The sequence below is a fragment of the Trachurus trachurus genome (assembly GCF_905171665.1).
Source record: "Trachurus trachurus genome assembly, chromosome: 17".
Taxonomy (NCBI): Eukaryota; Metazoa; Chordata; class Actinopteri; order Carangiformes; family Carangidae; genus Trachurus; species Trachurus trachurus.
The window spans coordinates 4,110,921-4,125,000 of record NC_139900.1 but is presented as its reverse complement, the minus strand read 5'-3'; the positions used below and the strand labels follow the sequence as shown (position 1 = coordinate 4,125,000).

At 42.1% G+C, this 14,080-nt stretch overlaps 3 protein-coding genes across 3 annotated transcripts in view; 1 reads left to right on the top strand and 2 right to left on the bottom strand.

Annotated features, from left to right (window-relative positions):
• Window positions 1–14,080, bottom strand: part of kcnq3 (potassium voltage-gated channel, KQT-like subfamily, member 3) — a gene marked incomplete at its 5' end in the record, with an annotated part of 108,750 nt that overhangs the window by 42,304 nt on the left and 52,366 nt on the right. The gene's annotated exons all lie outside the window — the stretch shown is intronic.
• LOC311001062 (tripartite motif-containing protein 16-like) overlaps window positions 1–14,080 on the top strand; it is a gene marked incomplete at its 3' end in the record, with an annotated part of 113,118 nt that overhangs the window by 65,743 nt on the left and 33,295 nt on the right. The gene's annotated exons all lie outside the window — the stretch shown is intronic.
• cavin4a (caveolae associated protein 4a) overlaps window positions 10,448–14,080 on the bottom strand; it is a 225,517-nt gene continuing 221,884 nt past the window's right edge. Inside the window, exon 3 of the transcript XR_014596127.1 lies at window positions 10,448–10,457. The gene's annotated coding sequence lies outside the window, so the exon portion shown is untranslated. The remainder of the gene's footprint in view (window positions 10,458–14,080) is intronic.

Below are 14,080 nucleotides of genomic sequence, written 5' to 3'. Positions count from 1 at the left end.
ATAGTGACCGACGAGAGTTTCTCTATATATATCTAATTTTTCATGTTACTATATCACCGTTTAGACTAATCTGATGTTTGTAAAGTTTATAAAACCAATGATTGGACAAACATTATTATTTACGTGTGCACATTTTTGTAATTCGTCATGGTTATCATAGATTAGCCGGGCTAACGGTTAGCTACCTGTTTAACTTTAATAACTCAGTGACTCAATAAACGCTCCATGAAAAAATATTTTCTTCAGCGGATATCTGAGTTCCAACATGACTGAGCTAACTGGAGTAGTTTCATGTCGTGTCCCACAACGGGAGGGTTTTAACAGCTGACGTCCTGGTGTTAGCTTAGCTACCGCCGTTAGCTTAGCTACCGTTAGCTGTCCCTGTCAGCTGAGCCACTGATGCTTTCTAGACACCGTGATTCCCCCAAACTGAATAAATACAACACATAGCAACACAAAACACACACACAGAAATAGTAATGTTTCTTTAATCATTTTAGATTTGTCTAAACGGTGATAGTGGCGTGAAAAACATGATATAGCCTAGCTAAACTCTCGTTTGTTACCACTGTTCTCATTCAAATTACGTGCTGGTTTTCTACCAATAAGTAGTTGTAAACAACAAGGAGATTCGTTCTATAAACGGATCAATAAATCAAAACATAACAGAAACAGCTGCTTCTTCCTGATGGTGAAAATAAATATGTTTATATTGACATTCATGTCTCTTTGACTGCTGCTGCTGCAGACATCCTGCTGGTGCATTCTGGGAAACCTGTCATATGGCGAGTGGACAGGTGACATCTGGTCAGGTGACCTCAGGTGACCTCAGGTGACCTCTAGTGACCCTGAGCTGACACTAGTGGACATGTGACTCAGAGCAGCAGATGGTTTATTCTTCCTCTCCGTCCTCATATCTCCTACTTGTCCTCACACTAATATACAGTATGTATATTATATTAATATTACATTACATTCATTATATTATATTAAATTGTATTATATTATATTAATGTTTATATTAAACCAAATTTGGTTTGATTTTTATACAGTTTCTTCAGAGAAATCTAAAGTACAAACACATATGAATCGACTTTTATCCCAGTTTGAACATGTTCAGATCATTTTAATGATAATATGATGATAATAGTGATAACTGAGCTGGTATTGATCACTGTGACGGTGATGCTGATTGGCTCAACGCCTCAACGTCTCAACGTCTCAGCTTCAAAGAGAAAAATAAAAAATAATAAAAAACATCAGAGCTGAATTTTAATCTGAAGAACTGGGTCAATCAGATTCAGGTTTAAATCCTGCAGACGTGAAACATCAGGACGAGTGTGTGTGTGTGTGTGTGTGTGTGTGTGTGTGTGTGTGTGTGTGTGTGTGTGTGTGTGTGTGTGTGTGTGTGTGTGATACAGCTACAAGTGTTGCTGTACATCACACACACACTCGTCCTTAATTACACTGAGTCTTAACAGGAGGTTTGAAGTCGTCTATAAATTGTTCAAAGAGAATTATTATTAATCACTAATCATTTAAAACTGGTGACGGCAGCAGAGCATGATGTCATCACCTCCTCCTCCTCCTCCTCCTCCTCGTCTTCATCAACATCAACATGTGTTTAACCAGGTGAGAGCTTCTGAACGAACCAGTTCAGTACATCACTCAAACACAACCTGTCAAACCTCTTCATCATCATCATCATCAACCACCGACCGACACGAGAGTTTCAAATCAAACGTCCCTTTAGTAATTAGTTGTCAAATAATAACTGAGTTAGTAACGGAGTTAGCTACATGATAAAAGTAATTAATTACCAGGAAAAGTAACTATTGCATTACTTTTTCTTAAAATACAAATGCTTCTCTCCTTTACCCCCGTTTATCTGGGATTAAAGGGATACGCCAACATTTTTTTTCGTGTCTTGCCTCACTCCCGAGTCCATGACCAGCATCCTTTCTACTGTGCGTGCAGTAACAAGGGAGATAGAGCCGTATCGCTAATTAGCTTAGCTCAAACACTGGAAGTGTATGGGTAGGGTTAGCCTGCCTCCTACCCGAGCTGAAATCAGCAGTTAGAAGCTGATTTCATTTTAGCTCTAAACTCTGTAAATATATCACTTTATCAACATTTCAAACATGTTTAGGTGAGAAAGTAGCCGTTTAGATCAGCAGTGTGTCGTTAATTTGTCTAAATACCAGCTGTTTACAATTTTGTTCGGACGAATTTGGCGCTACTCAAGCTAGCCGTTGTGACCAACGCACTTCCGTTTACTTTCACAAAATAAAACATCCGTTGCCCTTTACATACAGAAAACCATGACGATAGAATTTGTGCTTTTACTTTGAAATAGGAAGCTAACCTACCCTCGATGTAGCTAGCTTGAACCAAAATAAACCGTCTTTGCTTGAACCCTCCGTTTTGACCGATCTCGTCCCGTTAGCGGCATTTGACCGCTCAAGATGCCTTACCGGAGAGTTTTGTCAGCTCTGAGACGAAGATCGGCCCGCCGGTTTCCGTTTAGAGTTGCTGAAGAGTTTCTCTGATGACTTTAGGTAGCAGGCTAACACTACCCATACACTTCCAGTGTTTGAGCTAAGCTAATTAGCGACTTTAGGTGGAGGCAGGCTAACACTACCCATACACTTCCAGTGTTTGAGCTAAGCTAATTAGCGACTTTAGGTGGAGGCAGGCTAACACTACCCATACACTTCCAGTGTTTGAGCTAAGCTAATTAGCGACTTTAGGTGGAGGCAGGCTAACACTACCTATACACTTCCAGTGTTTTAGCTAAGGTAATTAGCAGCGATACGGCTCTATCTCCCTTGTTACTGCACGCACAGTCGAAAGGATGGTGTCTATCTGCTGGTCATGGACTCGGGAGTGAGGCAAGACACAAAAAAAAAAATGTTGGCGTATCCCTTTAAGACGATGTTCCTGGATGCTGATTGGTTGAAGGTGATTCAAACATGAGATCATTGATCGTCATCTCCTCCTCTCCGTCCTGTTCCTCTGAGCCGCTGCCTCACGTCACGTCTTAATGCACGAGTCGTGTCCACCGACCTTCGTTGCCCGAGGGCGGCCGACGACCAATGAGGAAGCAGAAGGAGGCAGCGGCGGTGGCGTCATGGCGACAGAGACGACGTCAGGTCTAGAGCACTGGAAAAGAGAGTAACGACACCACCATTGACTCCCGTGGAAGGGTTTAAGGGTTTAAGGGTTTTGCGCCCCGAGTGGCAGGATATGGGTATTGCAAAAGCGCCCAGAAAACTCATTCACTCCAATGTATGTGTGTTGCCCACTTGTTGTAAATTGATGAAAACGGCCGTGTTTTTGTTTTTAGGTGTCTTGGTCATATCAAATTATACTTATAATTTGTTTATTACAAAATGTAGATTGAAACATTAATGTAGACAACTTTTTTTTTTTTTTTTTACTCGCCTATGTGTTAAAGCAGAAGTAAGCGATATTTTTGTGTTAATATAAGTCTTAAATAGTTCTATCTTCCGACAGCAATCACTTCTATAGAGTGTTTGGACCAAAACACGGGTCTCTCAGTCACTCTGCTCTGCTCTGAGCCGAGGAGAAAACTTTTCTTGTATCCTACAAGTTTTATATCCAATGAGGAGAGAGAACGGCATGCAGGGCTGTGTGTGCAGCCAAGGGATGCCGTGAATGTGGCGACGTAGGGACGAGGACCAATAGATCCATGACGAGGGCGGGGGCTGCTAACTCCATCGGCTGACAAGAAGTTATGGTGCGTTCAAGGCAACTCGTAACTCGTGTTTTTCCGACCTGTGAAGTGGTACCAGTTCGATCTGGTACGAGTTCACGGGTCAGAAGTTACGAGTGGCCGTTATAGTGACTTTCACAGGTAAAACAGGTCGGAGAAACACGAGTGGGTTGCCTGGAACGCTACAAAGTCGTAAGTCGTGACTTGAAGCTGTAATTTACGGTTTCAAAAGCCTGCCTGGAACGCAGCATTAGCCAAAACGACCGGATCGCTTACTTCTGCTTTAATATTCATCTGTAAAGGGGTCCTCAATGATGCTATTAACGTGGGTGATCTATAAAAGTCCTTAAATGATTGAAAATACCACACTTGCTCATTCAACAACAATGCAGAGATAGTTCTTGCTTCCATTGGACCAATGCGTGTCGTTACTCTCTTTTCCGGTGCTCTAGTCAGGTCCACGTCCAGCTGCAGTGGAGCTGGTTCAGAGCCGACTGCGACTTCGGTGACAACGACTCGGTGACTCATCTGAGGTTTGGGGGCGTTTTTTGCTTTTTTCTCTGACTGACTGACTGACGCCTCCTGATCGTCCCCGGCCGCTCGCCAGAAAACATAAAACCTTCACGCTGGAAATGAAAAGAGCAGCTCATAAAGCCCCAAGTAGGTCAGAGCGATAAAAACACCACGGTGACACTTCATCACCGCCTCTGCTCTTCACTCACTCCACCTCCACACAGAGAGAAGCAACAACACCACAGGAGGGAATCGAACCTGTGGCACAGTGACCACAGGAGGAGGTGTAGATGTTTGTGTTACAGTAAAGCTCCTTCAAAATAAAGGTAGATGTTTGTGTTAAAGCTCCTTCAAAATAAGGGAAGATGTTTGTGTTAATGCTCCTTTAAAATAAAGGTAGATGTTTGTGTTAAAGCTCCTTCAAAATAAAGGTAGATGTCTGTATTAAAGCTCCTTCAAAATAAAGGTAGATATCTGTATTAAAGCTCCTTCAAAATAAAGGTAGATGTCTGTATTAAAGCTCCTTCAAATAAAGGTAGATGTTTCTACAGTATAAAGTCACCTTGGTTACAGCCGTGATGTTTATGTAATCACACGTTAATGCAGCAGATCTGTAGCTACTTATACAAAGACCCTTTCTCTCTCTCTCTCTATCTGACCTTCTATTTAATGTTGTTCGCCCTTTCATCCCCACCGAGGGTCGTCAGCTTCACCTCAAGGTTCGGTTTCTGACAAAAACACCACACACACACACCTGACCTCACCTACCAGTGTTACCACAAAACAAACAAACAACACAAAACCCCAATAATATCAGTCTGACTTTACTGTAACATCTTCATACCATTATTCTCAATATCTTGTCATATTACTTATTATATTTACACTTTATTATATTTATATTCCACTGTATTTTATACACAAAGACTAATACTAACTGTGGTATTTATAGCAATGGCAATAAAGTAAAGTAAATAAGTGAGGCTCTGATCTTACAAGGTTGGTTTTCAGACAAGAGACGCTAGGTGGAAGGCAGAGAGCCTCCATTCTCCCTGGAACTAGTTACTAGTCATTGATTTCAATAGTTCTCAAAGTAGGGTCCGGGGACCCCCAGGGGTCCATGAGAGGGTTCAAAGGGGTCCCCAACTTTTTCTTGAAATTTTACCACTTTTTTAAATTTTACAACTTTTTTTTTCCTTTTTTTTTTTTTTGAAATGTAACCACTATTTCTAGATTTTTCTTGAACATTTTTTTTTTTAGAAATTTAACCACTTTTTTCCCAAAAAATATTTTCCTTTTTTTTAATAGAAATTTAAGTAGTTTTTCTAGATTTTTTTTGATAAAATTTACCCGTTTCTTCTAGAATTTTTTTTTAAACTTTTTGAAAATTTTACCACTTTTTTGAGAAATTTTTGAGAATTTTCTTTTTTTTAACGATTCTTACATTTTTCTAGGATTTAAAAAAAATATATGTATATATATTTGTGGGAAAATTTGTATCACTTTTTTCTAAAAAAAAAAAAAAAAAAAAATTCCAGAAATTTCTCAACAATATTTCCACAAATTCACACCACTGGCCCTAATTTAAACATTGACTTAAAAAGTAATGTGAGAGACGCTATGGCAGAGAGCCTCCATTCTCCCTGGAACTGACTAGAAGTCAGTGATTTAACCAGAACTAGGACTCTGGAGCTGGTTAATTAACGTAAACATAGCCTAGTTCCTCTTTGAAACTTTAAAACGCATCAAACTGTGACGAGAAATCACAGCCGTCAGTCAGACAAATGAGTCACTAAATGAAGTTTCCTCCACTCCCATTTTAATCAGCTTCTGCTCTTATAAGTCCTGGCTGTGTGTGTGTGTGTGTCCTTTCATGTGTGTGTGTGTGTGTGTGTGTGTGTGTGTGTGTGTGTGTGTGTGTGTGTGTGTGTGTGTGAGTTAATTCCTGTGTGTAAATCTGCACGCTGGAGATTGCTTCTTTCATTTCACGTCCGTTAATTAGTATGTAATTACTATGTGTGGTACAAGTCACACAATCATCCCGTGTTGGTTCTGCAGCCTCATTAATCCGTCTGCTGCCGTGTGTTTCCCCTCAGCGTTGTCTGGCAGGCGCCGGTCAGTCCGTCTCAGGCACAGAGAGAGAGAAACACACTGAGCCCCCCTGAACGCAATGTTTCCATGGTTACAGTGAAAACACAAAACGCTAGCCCCCCATACACTTCAAAGGAGCTGTAGCCTATCAGAGCTAACGTTAGTTTAGCAGACAATTGACCATATTCACAGCATCGCGCCTGAAAACTAAAATCCAACTCGGTCCACACTGCGGTTGAAGCCCGGTCCGACCCGATCCGAGTCATCAGTGTATATTTTTGGCCAAAACTCAGCCCCAAAAAAAGAAAAAAGAAAAGAAAAGGAAGCTCATCTTATTCTTTTGATTACATTCTCACTGCAAAAAAAACGCTCCAGCGCTCGAAAGGAAACAAAACCAGACCACCCTCTTCTTTTTGGCGATCTCGAACCGCTTCTTTTATCCCACATCCGACCACGATCGCTGTGTGTTCAAATCTGAACCAAACGAGCTGATCTTCGGGGTTCAACTGCTCCGGGGGGCAACCGCCATTCTGACATCCCACCAGTCCGTCATAGGCCTCTAATTGTCTAAATGGCAACACCTAATTTTCTATCAAACGCCCCATGATTCCTACAATTTTTGCCTCCTATGGTTGAAATGACGGTATTTTTTCTTTTTTTGAAACATCCTGCCTTTCCGACAATTCCTTTAATAGGGTATTTTCCCCAAAAAATATTTAGCACTGGTTGGGTTTAGGCAATGATGAAAGTAGTTGGTTAAGTTTAGTAAAAAGACCAGGTAGTCATAGTCATATTGAAAGCCTTGTCGGAATGATGGGACGTTCGCATGTCGGAATAGTGGTATGTCTGCATGGTGGGATGTCTAAATGGTGGGATGTCGGAATGACAGCATGTAACCCAACGCTCCGTGTTTCAGAACAACTGCTCCAAACGAGCCACAGGTCTGAACACACGCTGACTCCTCAGGGAGCTTCAGTCTGAACCTTCAGGCTGTTGGTTGGTTTGCAGCTGCTCCACACAGTTCACAGTTAATCCAGATAGAAGCAGCCAAACTTATCCAGAGACAGTTATGACGATGTGAGACCTGCAGCCGTGATGCAACTGAGAAAAGTGATTTAGTTTATTAGTGTCAGAGCCACGTGGTTACCTCATCCTGCAGCCGGCTGCATTAAAGCACAACTCCTCCGAGAGTTTTTTCCTAAATGTTTGACCTCAATAGATAAAAATCCAACCAGACCCAGGAGCAGCACCGGAAAGAAGAAAGAAAAAGAAAACGTCTCATTCTGGGGTTTGAAAAAAAGACGAAACAGACTCAACTCGACTTCATGTGAGGAGCTGAACGAGAGCGAATAACAACAACAACAAACCTCCGACATGTGAGAGCAGCAAAGGAAAATCATCGTCCTTCTCCTCCAGCTTCCACAGAAACACTCTCATCCCACAATTAAAGTGTAATAAACAACAAACGGAAACAATCACATAATATAATGAGTTCTGGGCTGCGTCTGAGATTTAGTTCATCTGTTTGTCTTGGTTGCATTTACATTTACCCAGTTTGTAACCACTGGGGTCTGTAATTATCATTTTTTCTGCGTTTTTAAACTGAGAATTGAGGCAAAACGCACATTTTTAAAGGCAAAAGATGAGAGAGATTAAAGGGATAGTTCAACATTTTGGCAAATTGGCCCATTGCCATAATCCCTATAGTCATAGCAGTAGGTTCGTTACCTTTAATTGTCGGTGTAAGCTATTTTTAGAACGGAGGAGCGGAGCTGTGAGCTGCTCAGAGCTACACTATGGAGGCTAATGGAATTTCTTGGTTTCCCTCATCAAACTCATCAAATACAAAATCCCAAAACTCCAAAACGCTTTCGTGGACAAGTTGTGACCTGCACATTCACCACGCTATGAGATAATAATAGAACGTTACGAGACAGAGTTGTTTTAGAGGTAAATTCATGCAAAACCGCTGATGTGCGTTGCGTTCAGGGACAGTTTTTCATCAAGCAGACTCTGTATTTACCTCGAAAACGGCTCCGTTTCGTAACGTTCCATTATTATCTCATAGCGTGGTGATTGTGCAGGTCACAACTTGTCCACGAAAGCGTTTTGGAGTTTTGGGATTTTGTATTTGATGAGTTTGATGAGGGAAACCAAGAAATTCCATTAGCCTCCATAGTGTAGCTCTGAACAGCCTGCCGCTCCACTCCACCGCTCTAAAAATAGCTTACACCGACAAATAAAGGTAACGAACCTACTGCTATGACTATAGCGATTATGGCAATGGGCCAATTTGCCAAAATGTTGAACTATCCCTTTAAACGAGATGAAAGAGATTATAGATGTTGAAATGAGAGACGGATGAGGAGAGGAGGTGAGAAAGAGATGAGAGATTAAACAAGATGAGAGAAATGAGATGAAAGATTAGGGTTAGGATTAGTGACGTGAGATGAGTAGGATGAAATGAGGTGAGAGATTAAATGCGATAAGAAGAAGGAGAAGAAGGAGAAGAAGGAGAAGAAGCCTCCAGAGTCGTACTGTATAAAGGACGATGTCACGGGGCTTTTATTTTGAAAAGATCCACATCACTGAGTTCTGCAGCATGAAGCATCGTCTCTCTCTGTCTCTCTGTCTCTCTACACCCTGATGTGTGCCATTTTCTGGGAACGAAAGCACCGCTGCGTTTGGCATTTTAGTTTCCATGGCAACAGAAACACGACGGGCTGAAAAAAACACAACATCCCCTCCTCCTCCTCCTCCTCCTCCTCCTCCTCCTCCTCCTCCTCCTCCTCCTCCTCCTCTTCTCCCCCACCACCATGCATCGTCTCTGCAGCTCCGACCTGCTTGTTGCTCGGGGAGTAAAATCTGAACAGACCATAATAGTTTAGTTTCATCTGAGCAGCGACGAGAGCAACAATAATAATTATTATTACGACTTGATTGAGCTTCTGCCTCCGTTTCCAAACATGAAAGTGCATGTGTTTCCTCTGCAGCAGCACACACACACACACACACACACACACACACACACACACACACAGCTGCTCTCTCTCACTCCAGTGAAAATCCTCTGTCAAGTGTCTGTAAAAGGCAGAATAAGAGCACGATGAACCCCCCTCCGGCCCCCCGCTGCGCTGCAGAGATGCACCGACGGCTGAAAAACACAACACAACAACAACAACAACAACAACGAGTGTGTGTGGTTTCAGATCTGCAGCAGAACCTAAATCAAGACAGTTTACCTGTAACAACAGTAATAACAGCCACATGCAGGATCAACATGTTCAATCTGGACATTTAAAGAGGAACTCTGCAGGATTTGTATCTTAATTTAAAGGACAATTCCGGGCAAATTCAACTCGGGGCTTGATGTTCCAAACATTTTTAGGTCTAAAACAGGGGTGGGCAATTATTATTTCCAGAGGGCCACACTGACTCCGATAAAGTGAGTGAAGGGCCACACGATTTGAAATCAAATTGAAACATCAAATATTTATTGCTGAATTATATATAATTATGTATTAGCCTATATAACTACATATATTTGGTGGAAATGATTGCATTACAATAGGCTGACAGCCCACAATCCATGTAATCGCATTTTCAACTTATATCCATCACAGATCACTGAAGAAACATGCTGTATTATGATATAAATATGGACTCAAGGCAGATTGTTTTATCAAAACTTACTGACCATAAATGACTGCACCAATTAATAATGTTCACAGACACCTGAATATTATAATTAAGCACTCAGATCATTTTCAGTTCTGATTCAGTGAGACTGTTCTATTTGTATGTAGATAACCTTTTATTTATGAAAAACACAATACTCCTTTGCTGCTGCCTAACAGCACCAACATGAAAAAAAAGACTGATTTGATTACAAGCGTAGCCATTGGTGGATGGAGGCTTCAGACGCACGTGGCTACAATCAGTCATATGGTCGATCACGTCAGAAAACCCAGCGATCTCATAAAATGCTCTTTTAATCACAGTTTGCTAAACCTTAGTGTTTGGGAAATAATAATTAGGAGAGAGAGATCTCATATTGGCACCAGAGATGCTCCAAGATTCGACATTCTTTTGACACTGTTCTTTTTCTTGTAATAAACTCCTTTTTGTATGCAAGAAAAGACATGTCGGCGGTGATCCCTTCTTTTCATCAACGCATCAATACACCACATGATAATATATGAGCCGGGGGTTTAAACGGAGAGACTTATTTCATCTGGAAAACAACAATAAACTGAGAACAACGAGCGTCTGTTTCCTCCAATCAGACGCCAACGACTCAGTGGAAAACAAACGGAGATAAAGTCACAGACTCGTCGCGTCGTTCGTAACTTCAACAGAGAGAGAGAGAGAGAGAGAGGAAGTCGCTGCTGCTGCTGCTGATCTCAAGGTCGTTCGCCCCGTTCACACGGAGCCTTGAGCTGATCTCAGGTCAGATGCTCGGGGAGTCTGGGACGGCGCTGACAGCAGGAGGCTTTTAAACCCGTCACACACCGACTCGCTTCTCTATTCACACTGTTGTCTCAGGTCACAGAGACGGCTTTGAGGCAAGGCAAGGCAATTTTATTTGTATAGCCCGTTTTTACAAACAGTTTGTCTCAAAGGGCTTCACATGGCATCGTAACAACATCCTCTGTCCTTAGACCCTCACATCGACTGAGGAAAAACTCCATAGAAAACCCTTTTAACAGGGAAAACCAGGAGAAACCTCAGGGTGAGCAACAGAGGAGGGATCCCTCACCCAGGACGGACAGTCGTGCAATAGAGCAGGGGGGGGGGGGGGGGGGGGGGGGGGGGGGGGGGGGGGTGCAGGCCTTTGAGCATTCGTTCAAACATTCATGTGTTTTCCTGACAAGTGGTGAAGGAGCTCGACAACAAACAAACGCTGAGTCTGCTTCTCGCCTCCAACCAAACGTCAACGCTGACGTCTGAAAAACCTCCTGTGGATCTGGTCGGAGCAGGTTCAGTGGCCTGGAGGGAATCGAACCTTCACACAGAGACACGTCGTGAACTCATCATGAGCTCAGGAACCTTCGAGGCGCTACTTCAGGAACCTTTTGGTTTTCAAGATGAAGGAGCTGCTGCTCAACCTCCCGAACAAACATGGCGGCGCAAGATGGCTACGCTCTCTAAAGCAAGACCCTTGTTCAAGCAGTTTCCCCTTAGGGATCAATAAAGTTGTTGTTTTTTCTATCCTATCGTTATATGAAAGAATAATTATAAGGCTACGAAAACCAAATGAAATTTATTTTATAGCGATTTTACACTTATACTAATATATTCATGGGTAGTAAATTCAGATTTTAACAATAAACCTTGACAATTATTACACACTGGACCTTTAATGAGCCGTCAATAGCTACAATGAATTGTGCTACAATGTGTATCAGAAAAGGTGTGTTACAGTAGGCTAAGTACAAGCGCAAACATTGTGAAAGTGTCAGTCGCCAGGATTGTTCTTTATCAAAAAGAACAGGAAGGAGTCGACTATGTTTTAACTGTAATAGCAACAAAGCAACAGAACAATGCTGTCAACACATTTAACAACAAATTGTGTGACTTCACTCTTCTTGGTTCACTTAAACAAACCAACACAGTTTGCAAAGCGTGTGGTATTTACCAACGTGGGTAACGACTAAGATGGGAACGTCTGGCACCAAGCAGACAGATATTTTCTTGTTGGGAGCTGATTCGTTCATTTTCCGTTAGTAAAGTGCGGTCTTGAGCGTGGGCAATGATGCACGATCCATTTGACTCCTATCACTATGAAATCAGAAGCATGTCAGGAGAAAGTACCAGTCGGGAGCAGGGCAGGAGAAAGGGTTAAAGGGATAGTTCAACATTTTGGCAAATTGGCCCATTGCCATAATCCCTATAGTCTTCATGCAAAACCGCTGATGCGCGTTGCCTTCAGGGACAGTTTTTCATCAAGCAGTCTCTGTATTTCCCTCTAAAACAACTCTGTGTGGTAACGTTGTGTTATTATCTCATAGCGTGGTGAATGTGCAGGTCACAACTTGTCCACCAGAGCGTTGTGGAGTTGTTGGATTGTGTATTTGATGAGTTTGATGAGGGAAACCAAAGAAATCCCATAATGAGCCTCCGTAGCGTAGCTCTGAGCAGCTCACGGCTCTGCTCCGCCGTTCTAAAAATAGCTTGCACCGACAATTAAAGGTAACGAACCTACTGCTATGACTATAGGGATTATGGCAATGGACCAATTTGCCAAAATCTTGAACCATCCCTTTAACAACAGGGAGACTCCTGTGTGAGAGTAAAGCTTTGAACCCAGTGAGTCGCCACCTCACACCTCAGACTGATGAATGACTCTATAAATATGAAGATGTAACAAGCTTCCTCTTCCTCCGGCTGCAGCTGTAGCTCAGCGCGGCGCTTCAGACCTTCAAGTCGGGAACAAAGTCATAACTTCAACCAAATCTGCATGAGCTCGTCCTATCTGTATGTAAATCAGCCACCGAGTGAAGGAGCGGCGCAGGGGGTGAGAGTTAAAGAAGTCCAACTTCAACGCAACAAAAAAAAAGAGCAGTGACGAGATGTCCTGCAGCGAGATGATGAAAAGCTGCTGCAGCCTCACTCACTCACCCTGAGAACTCTGGGAAATAAAATAAAACACACACACAGAGTGAGATAGTGAGGACAGATGGATATATAGCCTACTGCATATAAAAGAGCAGTGCAGAGTTTAGAGCAACAGAAACCAGAAGGCAGAACAAAGACACCGGACGGAGAGACGGAGGAGGAGGCTGGAAGAGGACGAAGGAGGAGAGAGAAAGACGAAGCTTTTTAAACACTAGTGTTCAGTGATCAGTTCATCTGTTAAATCAGAGGTTTTACAAGACAGCAGGACGTCGCCCCTCCTCCTCTCTCCTCCTTGTCCTCTATCACAGCACCACGTCAGATCTGTTCCTCTAATAAACACTCATCTGGACGTTTACGAACCAAACCGGAGTCACAAACTCCTCTTCCATCGTCTTTAAACACATCCTAAGGTCCAATGAAACAGCTGATGAACTGTCTGTAATTAAACATTATGGAGAAACCAATCCGACGCCACCTGTCTCTGTCTCTGGTGTTTCATTTTAAAGTCCACGTAAAGTGAAACTATATTTGTTTTCTGAGTTAGTCACATTAATTGACACATATATTAACAATCCTGACCAATTTAAATGCTAGAAAAATTTGTTTAGTTTGTGAAATCCATGAAGTTCTCCGCTCAGGAAGCTGTGGGTGTGTCTGCTGCACTGAAGCCCCGCCTCCTTGCTGAGCTTCATCATGTTTCTACGCAGTTGCTTCTACATAGTGATGCTGGAGTCGAGCCGTTAGGGGGCGGAGTCAAAGCTAGCTGGGATTTATCTACGTCACTGAGCTTCCTCTTTAGTCCTGTCCAAAAAACAAGGAGAATTCCTCAAAAACGCCACATTATGTAATAATGTAATACATATTTCACCTCATGATGTAATAACGCTGCATTTTGTAATAAAATTCTTGCACTCAATATGTGTTCAACTTTTCCGCATTTTGTAATAAGTTGTTACATAATGCACATTTTTACAAAATTTGCAACAACCGCATTTTGTAATAATTCGCAATGCATTATGTAACATCTTATTACAAAATGCGGCAAAGTTTATTACATATTGCCTTATAGAATTTTACTACAAAATGCGGCGTTATTACATCATAATTTATTACATTATTACA